General features: G+C 38.8%; 1 protein-coding gene across 3 annotated transcripts in view; it reads right to left on the reverse strand.

Annotated features, from left to right (window-relative positions):
- GUCY2C (guanylate cyclase 2C) overlaps positions 1-20,088 on the reverse strand; it is a 157,253-nt gene that overhangs the window by 75,176 nt on the left and 61,989 nt on the right. The gene's annotated exons all lie outside the window — the stretch shown is intronic.

Consider the following 20,088-nt stretch of genomic DNA (forward strand, 5'->3'; position numbering starts at 1 on the left):
ACCAAACCCTTATCTAGGAGGAGCTGTGTTTCAATCACCCAATCAGCAAGTATTTATTGAGACTTGACTATGTGTTGGGCATTGGCAAGGCACTGGACATAAAGCCAAGAATGATATAGATACAGTAATGTCCTCATGGAACATGCATTCTACTGGGGAAGACAAACATTAAACAATAAATTATGACAACTAAACTCAACAATGAAAAGAAATGCAGAGTGCCGTGGAAGCACATGGCAGATTAACCTATTCTAGAAAGTTAAAGAAGCGTCACTGAGAAAGCGCCCTTTAAGATGAACCCAAAAGGATGAACAGGAGATAGGTGAATGGAAAGAGGGAGGGCATGTGAGGCAGGGAGACAGCTTGTGCAAAGGCCCAGAGGTGGGAAGTGGCATGGATGTTTGAGGAACTGAAAGAGATGCAGCATGGTTGGCATGGAGAGAGCTAGAAGTCAAGTGGCAATAAAAGATGTCAGAGGAGTATGCAAGGGCAGACCATGGGGTTTCCTAAGCCATTAAGGACTTGGAACTTTACTCTAACAGTCAAGAAAGGAACAGGATCAGAGAATTTTTTAAAGATCATTTAGGCTGCCATGGAAGGAATGACCTGAAGAGAGGCAGGAATGGGGACATGGAGCAAATTAGGAAGTTGTTCTGTGGTCCAAGTGAGAGGCAAAGGAGGCCTAGATGAAGATAGTGGCAGTGGAGATGGGTTCAAGAGATATCTAAAAGGTGAAATGTACAAGACATTATATTTTATTGGATTTAGGGAATTAGAGAGGGGGGGAGTCATGGGTGACCCCTGATGTGCTCAGCTTGGAGGAAAGGAAAGCTGTTTATTAAGCTCTGGAATTCTGGTAGAGGAGCAGGTTTGAAGGAGAAGACAACAACTTCTGTTTTGGGACACACTGATTTTAAGGAGACTGTGCAGGTGTGAGAACAGTGTCCAAATAGTTTTTGGAAAAGAACCTGGATTTAGATGAGGGTTTGGAAATAGAGTAAGAGGCATAGTATGATTGATCAAATAATGTTATTTTTTACATCATTGACTTGATGGCCACTTATGGCAAAATTTATGTTTAAAGTTAAAGTGAGAGATATTAATAAAATGGAAGACTAGGAGGTCCCAGCCCTTACCCCTCCACAAAAACAACAAGTTAACAATCACCCACTGATAAAAATATCTCTGCTTTAGAGTATAATGAAGAATCTGCAACAACTCAGTGGAGCAAAAAAACTAAGATGACCACATAGAAAACCATAGGAAGAATTTTTTGTGTGTCACTCCATCCCCCATTCTAGCACAGCTCCACACCAAGAGGGATCTGCTTAACAATGACCTCCGTTTGTGGGGCAAAGGAGAGCAGGAGGACACCAGGGGCCCTCACCACTGCTACAGACACCTGCAGCTTTTGCCACCAAGGATCTCTACAGTCTTTGCCAAAGTTGAGTCTAGCTGACAGAGCTGCCTGGAGTCCATGCTGCTTTGCTTCCTTGGAGAAGGAGCTGCTGCCCTACTTCCCTTGGGGCTTGAGTCACTGCGTCTTCTGTCTCAGTGTTACTATGCCTACTCCCCAGATCCCAACACCAAGAGTAATCTACTTGGTCAAGGCTTCCCCTTTGGGGTAAAAAGAAAGCAGGAAGAGCCCAGCAGCCTTTGCCATTGAGGACTACAGCAGCTCTTGCTGCTGCCATAGACACCTGTAGTCTTGGTGCTAAGGATGCCTGTAGTCTTTGCCAATGCTGACTCAGCTGACAGAGCTGCCTGAAGTACATATCACTGTGCTCCTCCAGAGCCAAAGTCCCTGCATCCCTCCCAGCCAGCACCCTTGCATCCACTTGAGGGGAAGGTTTTCCCACTAAAGTCAATCCATAAAGTCTGGAAGAGGTGACTGCTCCTTCAAATGTGCAGACATCAATGCAAGGTATGAGGAACACGAAAAATCAAGGAAACATGACATCACTAAAGGAGCACACTAAATTTCCAGTGACTGATCCCAAAGAAAGAGAGATCTATAAACTGCCTTCAAAAATTCAAAATAATTGTTTTAAAGAAGCTCAGCAAGTTACAAGAGAACATAGACAACTCAATGACATTAGAAAAACAAGACATGAACAAAAAGAGAAGTTCGACAAACAGATAGAAATAAGAAAAAGAACCAAATAAAAATAGTGGACCTAGGAATACAATGAATAAAATGAAAAATGAAACAGAGAGCTTCAACAGCAGACTTGCTCAAACAGAGAATCTGTGAACTTGAAGATAGGTCATTTGAAATTATCCAAAGGAGAAAAAGAAAATAGGATGAAAAAGAGTGAAGCAAGCCTACAGAATTTGTAGGGTACCATCAAGGAACTGATATATGCATTATGGGAATCCCAGAAGAGAAGAGAGAGAGAGAGGAGCAGAAAGCTTATTTAGAGAAATAATGGCTGAAAACTTTCCAAATCTTGGGAAGGAAATGGACATCTAGATTCATGAAGCTCAAAAGTTTCTCAACAGGATCTACCCAAAGAAGACTACACTGAGACAAATTATAATCAAATTGTCAAAAGTCAAGGAGAAAGAGAGAATTTTGAAAGCAGTAGGAGAAAAATGATTAGTCACATGTAAGGGACCCGTATAAGACTGTCAGCAGATTTCTCACCACAAATCTTGCAGGCTAGGAGACAGTGAAATGATACAGTCAAAGCACTGGAAGAAAAAACTCTGCCAACCAAGAATACTATACTTGGAAAATTATCCTTTAAAAATAAAAGAGAGAAAAAAGTCTTTCCCAGACAAACAAAAACTAAGATAACTCATCATTAGACCTCCCTTCCACAAATGCTTAAGGGAATTCTTCAAACTGAAATGAAAACATGCTAAACAGTAATACAAAAGTATATGAAAGCATGAATCTCACCAGTAAAGATAACTATATAGACAAATACAAAATAAAGTAACACTGCAATGGTGGTGTATAAGTTACATTTAACCCTAATTACAAGTTAAAAGATAAAAATGTGTTAATGGGTACACAATATAAAAAGAAGCACTCTATGAGAACAAAAAGTGTGAGATTAGGGGAGTAAAAGTATAAAATGTTTGTATACAGTTGAAGTTAAGTTGTTATCAACTTAAAATAAATGGGTATAACTAAAAGATATTTTATGCAAGCCTTGAGCTAACCACAAAGAAAAAACTATAACAGATACAAAAAATAAATAAATAAGCCAAAAAAATCACTATAAAAAAGTCATCAAGCAGCAAAGGAAGGCAGCAAAAGAAGAAGAGAGAGACAAAGCAAGAGCAAAATACACAGAAACAATTACCAAAATGGTAATAGTAAATGTTTATATAATAGTTACTTTAAATGTAAATGGATTAAACTCACCAATCAAAGGAATAGAGTGGCTGAATGGATCAAAAAACCCCACAAGGTCTAGTGATATGTTGTCTACAAGAGATTAACTTTACATTTAAAGATACACATAAGCTGAAAGTGGAAGGATAAAAAAAGTTATTCCATGAAAATGGTAACCAAAAGAAAGCAAAGGTGGCTATGCTTATATCAAACAAATAGACTTTAAGTCAAAAATGGTCACAAGAGACAAAGAAAGACATTATATAATAATAAAAGTAGTCAACTCAACAGAAAAATATAAAAATTATAAACATATATGCACCCAACATGAGAGTACCTAAATATATAAAGCAAATACCAAAAAATCTGAAGGAAGAAATTGACAACAATGCATAATAGTAGGGGACTTCAATACTCCACTTACAATAATAGACAGAACATCCAGACAGAAAATCAATAAAGAAACACTTGATTTGAACAACACTATAGACCAAATGGACCTAACAGACGTATATAGAACTTTTCATCCAACAGCAGAAGAACACTTATTTTTCTCAAGTACAAAAAGTCCATTCTCCAGGACATATCACAAGTTATGTCACAAAACAAGCCTTAATTTTAAGGAGATCAAAATCATCCCAAATGTCTTTTCCAACCACAATGAAATAAAACTAGAAATCAGTAACAGCAAGAAAACTGAAAAATTCACAAACATGTGGAAACTAAAAAACACACTCTTGAACAACCAGGGGACCAAAGTGGACATCAAAAGAGAATTTAAAAAGTATCTTGAGACAAACAAAAATGGAAACAAAAGATACCAAAACTTATGGGATGGAGCAAAAGCAGTACCAAGAGAGTTTATAGTGATAAACATCTACATTAAAAAAGAAGAAAGATCTCAAATAAACAATGTAACTTTGTACCTCAAGAAACAAGAAAGAGAAGAAAAACTAAACCAAAATTTAGCAAATGGCAGGAAATACTAAAGATTAAAGCAGAAATAAGTCAAATAGGGGATAGAAAGACAATAGAAATAAGTCAAATAGGCAATAGAAAATACCAACAAAACTAAGAATTGGTTTTTTGAAAAGATAAACAAAATTGACAAACCCCTAGCTAGTCTAACTGAGAAAAAAAAGAGAAGACACAAATAAATAAAATCAGAAATGAAAGAGTAGACATTACAATGGATGTCTCAAAAATAGAAAGAATCATAAGAGATATTATAAAAAAAATTATACACTAAAAAACTGGATAACCTAGAAGAATTGGATAAATTTCTAGAAACAAACAATCTACCAAAACTGAATGAAGAAAAATTAGAAAGCCTGAACAGACCAATAACAAACAAAGAGATTGAATCAGTACTCAAAAACTTCAACAACAAAGCCTAGGACCAGATGTCTTCATGGGTGAATTCTATCAAACATTCAAAGAAGAATTAATACCAATTCTTCTTAAACTCTTTCAAAAAAAATAGGAAGAGGGAACACCTTCAAACTCATTTTATGAGGCCAGCCTTACCGGAATACCAAAGTCAGATAGAGAGATCAAAAAAAGAAAACTACAGGCCAATATCCCTGATAAACATAGATGCAAAAATCGTCTATAAAATACTAGCAAACTGAATTCAACAGCACTGTAAAAGGGTCATACACCATGATCAAATGGAATTTATCTCTCAGATGCACGGATAGATCAACATATTCAAATCAATGTGATATACCACATTAACAAAATGAAAGAAAAAACCCACATGATCTCAATAGATGCAGAAAAAGCATTTAACAATGTTCAACACCTAAATTCTCAACAAAACAGGTATAGAAGGAACTTTACACCATAAAGGCCATCTATGAAATCCCACAGCTAACATCATAATCAATTGGGAAAAACTGAAAGCTTTCCCTCAAAGATCTGGTACAAAGCAAAGATGCTTACTCCTGCCACTTCTCTTAAACATAGTACTGGAAATCCTAGCCAGAGCAATTAGGAAAGAAAAAGAAAAAAAATGCATCTGTAAAAGGAAAATTTCCTTGTGTTTCTTCTTCACTCTCACACTACTACCATACTTCACTTCACTTCAGACACCATATGTGTGTGTTTTCCACACATCAAGCAATTCTCTGACACCAGTAGGGTGTCCTAAAATCTAACTCAATTCTGGCACTATCTACCGGGAGATAGTGTCAGATCCTATAGGTTAAGGGCTCAGTCCTACAAGTCTGCCACCCCCAACTTCAGCTGCCAATGGTAAGTCCCAACTTGTCACCTGTACTCCTGCCCAACCGCCTGTAAATTGGGGTTCTCATAACCCCTTCCTTAGGTTTGATAATTTGCTGGAATGATTCACAGAACTCAAGGAAAAACTTATCTTTACCAATTTATTATATAATGAAGGATATAATAAAGAGTAAACATGAACAGCCAGATGAAAAGATTCATAGGAAGAGGTCTGGAAGGGTCCAGAGGGCAGAAGCTCCTGTCCCCATGGAGTCAGGTGCACCACCCTCTCAGCTTGTAGATGTGTTTACCAACACAGAAGCTCTCTTAACCCTATACTTTTGGGATTTTTATGGAGGCTTCAGCACATGGGCATTAACTCAATCTCCAATCCCACTCCCCTTCCCAGAGAATGGGGGTTGGGACAGAAAGTCCCAAGCTTCTAAGGATGGTTTGGTCTTTCTGGCGACTGGCTCCCGTCCTGAAGCTATTCTGGAGCCACAAACAGTTGTCTCATTAGGACAAAAGGCAGTCCTATCACTCAGGAAATTCCAAGGGATTTAGCTCTGTGTCAGGAACTAGGGTCAAAGAGCAAATGTTAGAACAGAACATGTTCCTAGTGCTCTTATCACTCAGGAAATTATAAGAATTTTGAGAGCTTTGTGCTAGAAACCAGGGCGCAAAGACCTGTATATATTTTTTTCTCTATTATTTCACAGCATCCAAATCAGAAAGGAAGAAGTAAAATGATCTCTGTTTGTAGATGACATGATCATATTTCTAGAAATGGCAAAGACGCAACAAAAAAACTGTTAGAACTAAAAAATGAGTTCAGTAAAGTTGCAGGATACAAAATAAACATACAAAATCAGTTGCATTTCTATACACAAACAATGAACTATCTGAAAAGAAAATTAAGAAATAATCCCATTCACAATAGCAACGAAAAGAATGAAATACTTAGGAATAAACATAACCAAAGAGGTGAAAAATTTGTACATTGAAATTATAAAACGTTAATGAAGGGTCGGCCTGGTGGCACAGCGGTTAAGTGCACACGTTCCACTTTGGTGGCCCAGGGTTCGCTGGTTTGGATCCCAGGTGCGGACATGGCACCACTTGTCAAGCCATGCTGTGGTAGGCGTCCCACATATAAAGTAGAGGAAGATGGGCACAGATGTTAGCTCAGGGCCAGTCTTCCTCAGGAAAAAAGAGGAGGATTGGCAGATGTTAGCTCAGGGCTAATCTTCCTTGAAAAAATAAAAAAAAATAAACCTTTGATGAAGGAAATTAAAGAAGATACGGATAAATGGAAAGACAGGCCATGTTCATAGATTGGAAGAATTGATCTTGTCGTAATGTCCATACTACCCAAAGTGATCTACAAGATTTAATGCAATCCCTATCAAGATCCCAATGGCATTCTTTAAAGAAATAGAAAAACAATCCTAAAATTCATATGGAACCCAAAAAGACTATGAATAGCCAAAGCAATCTTGAGAAAGAACAAAGCTGGAGGCATCACACTTTCTGAATTCAAAATATATTACAAAGCTACAATTATCAAAACAATGTGGTATTGATATCTATAAAATATATTTATAGACAAATGGAACAGAATAGATAGCCCAGAAATAAATCCATGCATTTACAGTCAATTGATCTTTGACAAGGGTGCCAAGAACATACAGTGGGACAAGCATATCTCTTCAATAAATAGTGTTGGGAAATTAGATTTCCACATGCAGAAGAACGAATTTGGACCCTTATCTCACACTATATTTAAAAAACCCCAACAACTCAAAATTGATCAAAGACTTAAATGTAAGACCCCAAATTGTAAAACTACTAGAAGAAAACAAAGGGAAAAAACTCCTTGACATTGCTGTGGACAATGAATTTTTGGATGTGACACCAAAAGCACAAGCCATAAAAGCAAAAATAGACAAGTGAGATTGCATCATGCTAGAAAGCTTCTGCGTAGGTAAGGAAACAGCAGAGTGAAAAGGCAACCTACAGAATGGGAGAAAATATTTGCAAACCATATTATCTGATAAAGCGTTACTATCCAAAATATAAGGAACTCTATAACTCAATAGCAAAAATAAGAATAATAATAATAACGATTAAAACATGGGCAAAGGACCTGAACATACATTTCTCAAAAGAAAACATAAAAATGGCCAAGAGGTATATGAAAAGGTGCTCAACATCACTAATATCAGTGAAATGAAAAGCAAAATTAATGTGTGATATTACTTCGCATCTGTTAGAATGGGTATAATTAAAAATTCAAAACATAACAATTGTTGGCAAGGATGTAAAGAAAAGCAAATCCTTGCACACTGTTGGTAGGGATGGAAATTGGTACAGCCATTATAAAAAACAGTATAGAGGCTTCTCAAAAATTAAAAATAGAAATACTTTATGATCCAGCAATCCTACTTTTGGGTATACAGTCATGCGTTGCTTAATGACAGGGATGTATTCTGAAAAATGTGTTCGGTGATTTTGTCCTTGTATAAACATCATAGAGTATACTTACACAAACCCAAATGGTATAACCTACGACATACCTAGGCTTATGGGACTGCTGTTGTATATGTGGCCTGTCACTGACCAAAACATTGTTATGTGGTGCATACATACTGTATACCCAAAGGAAATGAAATCAGTATCTGGAAGAGATATCTGCACTCCCATGTTCATTGCAGCATTAATGACAATAGCTAAGATACAGAAACAACCTAAATGTTCATCGATGAGTGAATTGATAAAGAAAATGTGGCGCATATATATATATATATATATATATATATATATATATATATATGTATGTATGTATAGTGGAATGTTATTCAGCCACGAGAAAGAAGGAAATCTTGCCATTTGCAACAACATGGATGAACTTAGAGGAGACATTATGCTGAAAGAAATAAGCCAGACACAGAAACACAAATATATGACCTCACTTATATGTGGACTCTAAAATAGTCAACCTCATAAAAGCAGAGAGTAGAATGGTTTGACAGCGGCTGAGGGGAGAGGGAAATGAGCTGTTGGTTAGGGAATACAAAGTTCCTGTTATGCAAGATGGATAAGTTCTGGAGATCTAACGTATACTAATATGACTATTGTTAACAATATTGTTTTGTATACTTGAAATGTGCTAAGAGGGTAAATCATGGGTGTTCTCACCACAAAATAAAAAGAAGGAAAATGATAATTATGTGAGGTGATAGATATGTTAATTAGCTTGATTCACCATGTAGACGTATATCAAAACATCAGGTTTTAAACCTTAAATACATACAATATTTATTTGTCAATTATACCTCGATAAAGCTGGGGGTAAAATCTTAAAATTTTGAAAAAGAAGTGTTAACTAGCACTAAACGTTTTCCTAGAAGTAATTTTATTTACTGTTTAAAACTCACCAAATATAATATGTGAATTGCTGATAAATTCAATCAAAGTGGTGGTGACTCTCCAAAAAAAATTTATTAACTCTGAGCTGTAGCACTTTTCAGGTAACTTGAGTGGTCCTTTACTGACCTTCTATGTGACAACTGATGACACCTTAGTACTGGGAGTTGACTCCTCCCTTGCAGGGCCTACAAGGAGGATGAACGTTCTCAGGACATGACTTGTAGAGATCGTGTGAGTGCTTATGGGAAGTCTGCCTCCAGACCTCCTGGAACAGAACAGGAGTTACCTGGTATTAACACTCTGGTTCCCTTGGCTTAGCCTCCCTGATTCTACTAGTCATCACAGGTAAAAGAAGAAATGCGTTTTGGGTACTCAATGAACCAAACATCAATGGAAGGGATTAGTAGAACTGAATGGTACAGTACTGTGATTATCATCATTTTATAGTAGGCCAGGACCTGAAGAATAGGCTGGTTCTAGAAATCTACTCAGTTACTGAAAACAACCAGAAGTTATGCCTCTCTTACCAGAGGCAGAGGGAAGAGAGAGAGTGATAACCAGAAGGGGAAGTAGGGTTATGGGAGGATTTTTAAGGGTAAAATTTAGTTATTTAAATGTTGATAAGAAGGAGCTAATGGAGAGGAAGAGGTGGCAAATGTGGGAGAGGAGACATAATTAAGTGAGGATGGCTCCAAGAAAATGGGTGGCAACGGGATTCCAAGCACAGTGGAAGGGAACAACTCTTATAAAAGGAAGAAAGTGTTGTAGGATGGTTGTAGATACATGTACATTTCTAGACTTTTGGTCTAGAAGATGAGGTAGTTTGTGTATGATTGTTTAAATTTATTTTCTGAATAAGGAACTGAGTCATCTGCTGAGAATGAAAGAAGAGCTGGGGGTCAGAGGTTTGAGGAGGGGGAGGGACGTGACAAGTTACTGTGATGAGTGAGAGAAGGGACTGGTAAGAGACACATCATAAGGTTGTTTGCAGGATGAGTGGTGAGATCAGTAGATTAGTGACTGAATTTACTGTGGCCCTGCTCATTCCAGTTTTATGATTTTCTCCAGCAATGTTCAGCTGCTCAAGAGCAAGTACAGGAAAGTGAATGATTGGGCTTTTTCAGGTATGGAGTTTTTCCAGGAGGGTACAATGAAAGGACAAATGGGTAAAAAAAGAAAAAAAGGGAAGAGTCAAAAGAGTGGAGAGATGGACTACAGAATCTAAGCTGAACAAGAATGGAAGTAAATACAGGAGGGGAGTGGGAGAAAGGCATAAAGAAGGCCTGAAGGAATGGAAGTCCCAGTCAGGTAGACAAGGTCGACATACAGGTGAATAGAGGACAACTGAGACAGACAAGCATTGGAAGGGTAGTGTTTGAATAAGAGGGTGGATTTTCTGCATTTCTGATTTGAGCAGTTCAGGGTGGCTGAGAGAGGGGGAAGGAATATGTCTGTGAACCAAGGAGCTCAAGGAGCTCGGAGTCCAATCTGCTGGGCAGGTCACCTATTGGATATTAAAATCAACCAGATTGATAGCAGGCCCTTGCTGGAGAGGGAGATTCATTCACGTAACAATAAATGAGGGAGAATAACCAGGACTTGAGCAATTGACAGTGGTTGACGAAAAGGAATAGAGAGTGTCATGGCTAGATGGTATATATCTCAAAGGAACAGAAATTTTTTGTTTGTTTTTTTTGAGGAAGATTAGCCCTGAGCTAACATCTGCTGCCTATCCTCCTCTTTTTGCTGAGGAAGACTGGCTCTGAGCTAACATCTGTGCCCATCTTCCTCTACTTTGTATGTGTGATGCCGCCTGGGCATGGCTTGCGAAGCAGTGCCATGTCCGCACCCGGAATCTGAACCGGCGAGCCCTGAGCCGCCAAAGCAGAACATGCGCATTTAACCGCTGTGCCACTGGGCCAGCCCCCAGAAGTTGTTTTTAAAAAAAATAAATTTAAATGATGAAGTAGATCATGCATATAAAGATGTATCTGCAATGAATGGATAGAAATTAAAAGAATAAGAAAATGAACACTCAAGTACCTACATTATAGCCTAAGATATAAAATATTACTAGGGCCTTTGCACCTCTGTGCACCCCATCCCTAAGACATCATCCCTCCTACTCCAAACATAGCCGGGAGGTGTATGGAACAGTCTAAGAAGAGATAGAGGATATGGAGGCATTTGCAGATCATGGCATAGCAGTATGGAGATGAGAAAATGCTGAACAAGGGCCCATGTTCCAGATAATGGTCGATGTGGAATAGGGTGGGTACAATTCTGCTGTTTCCTGGAGGGAGGCCGTCACAGGATTCAGCTCTGATCCAGAAGGAAGGTTCTGGGGTTGTTTTATGGGGTAGGGTAGGTGGTGGTGAGTGACCGATAGTGGTCAGGAGTGGGTGTTCCCTGGAGACTTTTAGTGGATGTCAGGAAGAATGGAACATCAGGCTGTAGAGAGGCACATGGCCATTGCAAGGGTGGCTAACCGTGCTAGAGGTAATGATTTTGTATGTCGCATATTTGGTCCAAGCTGGGACTCACACTTGGTTTTCTAACTTAACTTGTTGCCGTTCCCACTTTCTCCAGTAGGAAGAAAGAGTAGACTGTTTTTGTTTTTTAAAAATTTAGTCTGGAAATTGCAAATATGAAGGAAGGCCATGTCAGGGTGGGGATGAGGTAGATAACTGCCAGGTGCTTTTAATTCATATTTGAAGACAGGAGGTAGACGCAGTTCTGGGAATCCTCTGATTATGGCATATAACCAGGAAAAGATTTTCAGATGTGAGGGACCAAGAAAACAGTCCTTCCCAGACACATTTATGTGTCTTCTTTATGTTGTAAAACTCCTAGCATGTAGATCATAATGAAAAGGAGGAGAGTTCTGCTGGGAGAGTTTCAAGGGTCAGAAGCAAATAATGAAACATCTGAGTTGGCAGATTTATGAGACACACTCTTCAATAGAACATGAAACCTCTAAAGATAGGAGAAAAGAAGGGAAATTACTCCGCGTGGGAAGGGGCAGCTGAACAAGGCATCTGCATGTGCCACTCGGTTTCTGGCAACACTTTGGGTCTCTTTTGTATGCTTCCTACTAAGAGCCCTTTCTCACTTCAGGCCTGGAGGCACACACCTCGGCTCCACACTCTCAGTCGTCCTCACCTTCTTTAGTCTCGTGATCTCAGTGGAGATGCAAAAATGAGTTTTCCGAAAAGAACTTTACCAACTAATGGAACTAAAACATGAAAGTGTTTTTTACTAAGCACAAAGATAGAGACCCCGATCCGAATTTATGGAGGAAAAATGGCTACAGTAAAGTATTTCTCACCAGATTAACTGAAATACACACTGAATGCCTGCGGCCAGTGGACACATGTACTTCCACTCCCTCCAGTTGTCATTTGTTTACCAATGGTCCTTTGTGTTTGTGCCCAAATTTATTTATTAAATTATATCCTTAATTGTGTGTTATGTCATCTGATAAAATACATATAAAAACCACTGGAAATCTTAAACAAAGGCAAATTACTAAGAAAATCGCTGTGGCAAGACTGCTATGAAACACTGGGGAAAACACAAAAAAATTCTTTTTAAATTCTGCCCTTAGAGAGCTTGTCAATTGCCTTAAAATATCAAACACTAAAAATAGTACAAGATGCGCTAGGGCCGTGGTTTACTCAGGAAAGCTGATTCACAGCTCCAGTCAGGGGACTCGTGCTCAAAGAAAATTCCTTGACCTGACATCAAACAATTGGGGAATAATGAACGTGAGCATGTTTTGAGATAAAATAAATATTGTAAGGTATAAATACATAATTTTCAATGATTCCTGCTTTAGCTGATTTGTTTCTCCTGTGAAGGAAATACTGGTCCTATTCACCTAGGGTAACATAATGCCAGGTGCAGTCAGGTAACTAAAAGGCTACATGGTTTTGCTGAGCACTCAGATGGGTTTGGATATGCAAACCTTCTGAGTCAGGCGTAGAGAAATGCAAATTGCTTTATATAATAAAATGAGGAAAATTTGAAGTTCCCAGGACCAATCCAGGAAGAAAGGAGTGAGGAGGAGAGACGGAAGGAGGAACCAATAAGATGGCAAGAGGCTGGGAGCTACACAGAAAGAAATGGCCAGTGAGAAAGGCCTAGTGGGATGGAGGCCAAAGACTTTTAAGAACACGGATGCATAAAAGAAACATGAGGTTGCTTGTATTTTCCTGAGGAAGCGATACCTTACTTCATCCATACGACAGATATTTATTGAGCACCCTCTAATTGTTCTCAGCATTCGAGTTATAGCATGAATGAATAAATTTCTGCCTTCATGATAATTGTATTCTAGTGGGCATTTAAAACTGGTAAAACTGGTTAACCCTTCCCAAACCTTCCGTCAAGTCTATGCCATATACAACTTGCCTGATTTGTGGGAATTATGGAAAAGTGCTCAGATCTGTGTCTAGGTTGTTGGGGTAAGCACAGGAATGGTGTGGCTAAATAATTCGCAGCAGCAGAAGTCTGAAATCAAAGATGAACACGGTAGCTCAAGACATCAGGGTTTGATGAAATATTAGAGAGAGCTTTGGGACCTTCTACAAGTATACAATGAGATTCAAAGTAATCTTATCTAGATCACAAGCTAGGGTGACCCCACTGACCCCCCAAATCACTACTGCAGACCACGGCTGTAAATAAATCTAGCACCAGTGCTGGGGGCTTCAGGCTGACAAGCTTGTTTCTTTTCCTTACGATGCCTGTTTCCTGGAGTCTTCCCCACCCCTACTCTAAAAGAAACTCTAGTTAATCCCTGAGCAATGTCTTCCTCTCCCTCCTTCGTGAGCCCATTTTGTACAGTATTCCTATGTGCTCGGGAAGAGCTGGCGTAGGTGACTGTTACATACTTGCCAGGGGTGGATGGAATTCTGTTAAATTTCCTAGTGACTCTTGGAGCAGCTCCTCTGGCCAGGTGGCTGTGTTGATATACTACAGGCAGTGTGTGTTGGAGACAGTAGTCATGTGTCTCAGCTGTAATAAAGTTCTCTGTGGTCTGGAAATAGCTTTATTTGTTTTCTCTGACCTCAAACGCAGCAGAAGAAAACAGGCACAGTCCATTCCCTTGGCTGCCAAAGAGTGGTTAGTTGGGCTGATATTTCAGTCTTGACAAACCCTTTATCTTCCTGTAGAGAAGCCAGATATTACTCTTGTTTGTTTTTTTTTCCCCCTTGGAGAGGCTGAAAGATGACTTCCCCATAGGTATATAAATTAAAATGATGGCTTGGGAAGAAAGGAAAGAAGACAGTGATCAGCTCCCTGCAGTGTAAACTCCTCAGAGTCATGGTCAGTGTTGTTTATCGATGCACCCTGCGAAGTTGGTTGGAAAGGGAGGGCAAGCATTTAAAGAACAGAATGATATACCTTGTGATAAAGAGGCCCTTGTCTGAGTTCTAGGATACAGTTTGATATTCTTAAACAAAAAACAAAAAGCCAGAAAACTTGGAGCTGGATTTGAATCCTGTTTCAGCTGTTTGCTGAGCATATGAACTTGGGCAGGTTAACTACCTAAAGTTGTTGATTTTCAGTTTTCTCATTTCTACAATAAATTTAATTTCTCTTCTAGCCAATAAGCCTGAGCGGCAACCCTTGTTGGAGTTTGGATGTGGGTAGGTGTGCCAGACGATTGGTGGGATTTGACCAGACGGCATCCACTTACCTGGGGTTGAAGAGCCACATTGAAGGTATTTGTTCCCAGGGAAACAGCCGAGTATTGAACTGTAAAGCTTCATTGCCATATTAATCAAATGTCTCCACTCTGGCCCATACACGCATGTCTTAGTTCAAGGGAGAAAAAGACCTGGAATGTACTACTGGAAGAACAACCTGATAAAGCACTCAGTAGGATGTTACGTCATGGACATCATTGCGTAGGGGGCCTCTAACAGGGTCCATCACAGAAAGGTGAGGGATGTTGTTCCCTACTTGGTCAAAGATTGACACCCTGCTCTGGCACTTTAAAGGTCCTCCATGGTGGTGTCAGGGCCTGCTGGAGCTGTGGCAGCACCCAGTAGGGGACTTCAGTATATTAGCAAATTGCACCTGCCATGGGACAGAACCCGTTGGAGATCCTCATGCTCAGTGGGTCCCTAGTAGTACCCAGGATAAATAGGCTTATTGGGCAATATTCAAGACACACCTAGAAACATCTAGAACTACTCACAGGAGCAACAACAAGTGAAAATTAAGTTATGATCATTGCTGTGAACTTCAAAAATTCCAGTGTGGGGAAGTTTGTGTTAATTAAGTTAGAAAGTAGTAAGTTCCTGTCACATAGTAGGTGCTCAAAAACTGTTAGTTATTGTTATTCCTTGATGCCATTCTCTAAATAGCAGAATTGATTACTCCTTCCTTTGTGCCAGTTTCGTGCACAGTCAGTATGTATTCTCTAACTGTAATTGAAATTTTATTTAATTGAAATTAATTGAAAAATTTAAGTACATGCCAACTTTATACTAGAAAAGAATGATAGTGGGAAGAAATTTCAGTTGTAGTCAAGAAATGGTGATATGGCTAGATGTGATTAAAAAATTATCCTTAAAACAAATATTTGGAATCTACCACAGGAACAAAAGTTTAAACTACATTTATTTAGATACAGTTCTTTATTGTGTGAAGTATATTTATAGTGAACCAGAAGGATGTATTTGAAAGAAAGAATAGAAGTTCTGAAATGTAGATATTCCTTTTTGTATTATGTATGAGATTAGGAAAACTTAATTTGCTGAATGCTTAAAACTTGGCAAAATTATTTGAAAGATGAACAGATTCCTGATGGAATAAGATTAGATTTAAAGTGATAAGAAGATCAAGGGAGAGAAAAGTCCTCTTAATCCCTCAAGACTGCAAAAATCGGTTGCCCAAAAAAACGTTATATCAAATGTATTAAACGGAACAACATTCCACACATATCATTTTCCTTTTAAAAATTGAAAAGAGTTTTATAGTTTTGCTATTGGAATAACATATTGATTTTGACTTTGCAGTTATCTTTCTGTATTTTGGAGCCAAGACTTTTTTCTTTCAGGTCTCAAACGTCTTTTTAGGGTTTTAAACTCTCAGAGATCTAGATAGTGATGGAATGACCTTGATAAGTAAAGATGTAAAATAGACAGTGAGAAAGAAGCCAGGCCCATTTATAGCTGGCACCTACAACATCCCTGTGAAATAAAAAGTGAGAGTATTTAAATTAAGTCGTTTTCCAGAGAAGCGGAAGCTAAGAGTCAACAAAACAAAGTACAAAGCTGTAAATTTGTCAGGAAAGAAAATATAATTATGCTAAAGATGTGAATGTGGAAGCTAGTGAGAATTCTTAGCAAAACTTTATAGAGAGAAAGCTTTAAGGGTAGATTGAAGCGTAAACACGAGATTAGCAGGAAGGATAATGATGCAGGAAGTTTGGATCTTATCATGAGAAAATAGAGGGAGTTGGATCAAGAAGTTTCTGGTGTCAATCTTCATGTGTATTATCTATTGCTGTATAACTGCCACTCAGGGCGTGTGGTGCTGCTGATGGAGACTCGAATTTAACTTTAAAAAAGGAGGAAGAGCTGACAGCAGCTGAGAGACAAGTTTCAAAATCGCCCTGTTCCAGTTGAAGGGTTCCTGAAATAATATACTCAGACAAAGAGAGAAAAATTCCTAAATGGAACACTTAAAGAGCCTGGTGAAGAAGATTGCTGAGAGGGTGGAGAGGGCTGAGACCTAGCATGGAAGCTCAGGAAAGATGGATAGAGGAAAAGGATGATAACGTGGAGGTCTGAGCCGAGGATAGAGGGCTCGACTTCATCAAACCAGCTATGCCTCCTGCGCTGCTCAGTGCTCACATAACCACATTTACAGGCATCAATGTCTGTATGTGAGGCAGGCAACAAACAAAGAAGATATTTATAGTTAAAATGAAAATTACTGGGTTTGAAGATAAGAGCCTGGAAAAATCATAAAAGTGTCACTAAAACGGAAGTGGGAGAAAGCTCAAATGCCATAAGAATTAACATCTGCCATTTGTTGAGCACCTTCTGGACACTCGGCCCTCTAACAGTTCTCTTCATAGCCACTATTTCGTTTGCTCTCCCCAATTGTACTTTGGAGAGTTTTATTATCTCCATTTCACAGTGGAAGGAAACTCTTTGAGTCCAAGATCACATGGGGGGTAAGTGGTGGAGCCAGAATTTGGATCGGTTTTGCTGATCCAGAAGCAAATCTCTTTCTATTCTGAGTCTATTAACACAGACCGGGGGCTGGGAGCTGGTGAGGTGGGCACAGGGTGAGTCATCTGGAGGGCAAGAAATTAGACCAACTTAGATAACAAAAATAGCTTATGGAAAGAGAATGAGGAAATTTGGAGGGAAATAAGAAAATGTGACATATAAAGGTATAAAAGAACTGTACAAGGATAAAAGACATAAGAGAGCAAAACAGGTGAAGAGAAAACAGCAAAAACTTGAGAGTGCTTAATTTATAAGTATATAATTCTGCACCACACAACCCATCTTGTTTAGCTAGCTTTTATGAAAAAGAAATTATAAAAATGGAGTGTCCCAGTAGCTGCTGTGGCGGGGGCGGAGGGTGGGGGGAGTAATTTTACCTCTACTTTTCTGAGTTCTTAGCTGAGACACCTGTAATAAAAGACAGATTAACAAAAGATAAGTGAGAGAGAATGGTTTTTAGGAAGGACCAATGGGCCCTTAGAAGAGTATATTGGGGATATGATAGTTTTGACAAATTTGTCTGGGTGTGGTATCTGCTTCTAGTTTCCTCTCCTGTGAGAAGAGTCAGTCTTCCTTGGTTGATGAATCTTCCTGGGAGGGGATTTATGACAATTGAATTCCTTTTGGAGGATCTGTCTTCAGGCAGATAAGGCGAGTTCAGAGAAATCCTCTCCTTGCATTTGCTGTTTTCCAAGTGTCCATGGCTGAAAATACTTAACACTCCAAAGCAGCATTTTGGGGGAGGCATGTTCTGCTACGCATCACTGTCTACACTTTCTTCCTGGGAGAGCTCATCCACGGCTTTCTATAATCTCTACATGATGCTTGAACCTAAGTTTACACCTTGAACCCTGATGTCTTCCTGAACTCCAGATTCAAAAACCCAACTCTTGATGTTTCTTTGGGGATGTGGAAGGGAAGTCTCAAACAGAGCATGTCTAGAACAGAACTATGGGTTGCATCCCTCTGTTGTACCTTGCTCCTCTGCTAGTCTTCACTCTCCTGGGAAATGGAATCCTCATCCACCCTATTATTCAATCCCAATCCTAGGAGTGGTTCTTGATTCTGTTCTTTCCCTCATCTTCCACATCCAATAGGGAGGCAACTCCTATCAGCCCTCCTGCTATAACATTTCTAAAAACGGTCCACTCTTTCTGTCTCCATTATTGCCAATCTAGTCCAAACCATATCTCTTGCCTCAGATACTGTCAGAGCCTCCTAACTGGTCTCCTTGCTTCAGATTCTGTCCTCTTACAATTCATTTCCTACACAACAGCCAATAGATTTTTTAAAAATACTAAATCGGATTATGTACTACTCCTTCCTAAAACTCTCAGTGGCTTGCCATTATATTTATTATAATAATGATAATAAACACATAACAGTATTTACCAAAGACATAATTTAAGTGCTTTATACAAATGGACTCAATCATAGTTCAAATCTATGATGAGTTTCATTATTATCCCTTTTTTTCATATGGGGAAACTGAGGCAAGAATGGTTAAATAATTTGAGGTCATACACAAGTTCAGTGTTGGTTCTGGGATTCCAATTTGAGCAATCTGGCTCTAGAGTCTACATTCTTAAGCAGTACACTGTACTGTCTCTCAGTAGAACCTGAATTCATAACTTTACATCAGCAATTCTTTTTTTTAGTTTATTTTTTATTTATTTACTTTTTAAAATTTATTTTATTGTAGTAACATTGGATTATAACATTAGATAGCTTTCAGATGTACATCATAACATATTTCAAATTCTGTGTAGATTATATCATGTTCACCACCCCAAAACTAATTACAGTCCATCACCTCACATGTGAGCCTAATCACTTCTTTTGCCCTCTCGCCTCCCCTTTCCCCCATGGTAACCACCAATCCAATCTACGTTGCTATGTGTTTGTTGGTTGTTGTTTCTATCATCTATTTATGAGTGAGATCATATGGTATTTCACTTTCTCCCTCTGACTTATTTCACTCAGCGTAATACCCTCAAGGTCCATCCATGTTGTCACAAATGGCCAGATTTCATCATGTATTATGGCTGAGTAGTATTCCATTGTGTATAAATACCACATCTTCTTTATCCATTTGTCCCTTGATGGGGACTTAGGTTGCTTCCAAGTCTTGCCTATTGTGAATAATGCTGCAATGAACATAGGGGTGCAGGTATCTTTATGCCTTTGCATTTTCAAGTTCTTTGGATAACTACCCAGCAGTGGGATAGCTGGATCATATGGTAGATCTATCCTTAATTTTATGAGGATACTCCATACTGCTTTCCATAGTGGCTGCACCAGTTTGCACTGCCACCAGCAGTGTAAAAGCGTTCCCTTCTCGCCACATCCTCTCCAACATTTGTTGTTTCCTGTCTTGTTAATTATAGCCATTTTGACTGGAGTGAGGTGATACCTCGTTGTAGTTTTGATTTGCATTTCCCTGATAGCTAATGACATTGAGCATCTTTTCATATGCCTGTTGGACATCTGTATATTTTCCTTGGAGAAATCTCTGTTCAGATCTTTTGCCCATTTTTTAATTGGATTGTTGGTTTTTTTGTTGTTGAGCTGTATGAGTTCTTTGTATATTTTGGATATTAGCCCCTTATCAGATATATGGTTTGCAAATATCTTCTCCCAGTTGTTAGGTTGTCTTTTCATTTTGTTCATGGTTTCCTTTGCTGTGCAGAAGCTCTTTAGTTTGATGTAGCCCCATTTGTTCATTTTTTCTTTTGTTTCCTTTGCCCAGTCAGACATGGTACTTGAAAACATGCTGCTAAGACCAATGTCAAAGAGCATACTGCCTATTTTTTTCCTAGAAGTTTCATGGTT

The sequence above is a fragment of the Equus przewalskii genome, chromosome 5, assembly GCF_037783145.1.
Source record: "Equus przewalskii isolate Varuska chromosome 5, EquPr2, whole genome shotgun sequence".
Lineage (NCBI taxonomy): Eukaryota > Metazoa > Chordata > Mammalia > Perissodactyla > Equidae > Equus > Equus przewalskii.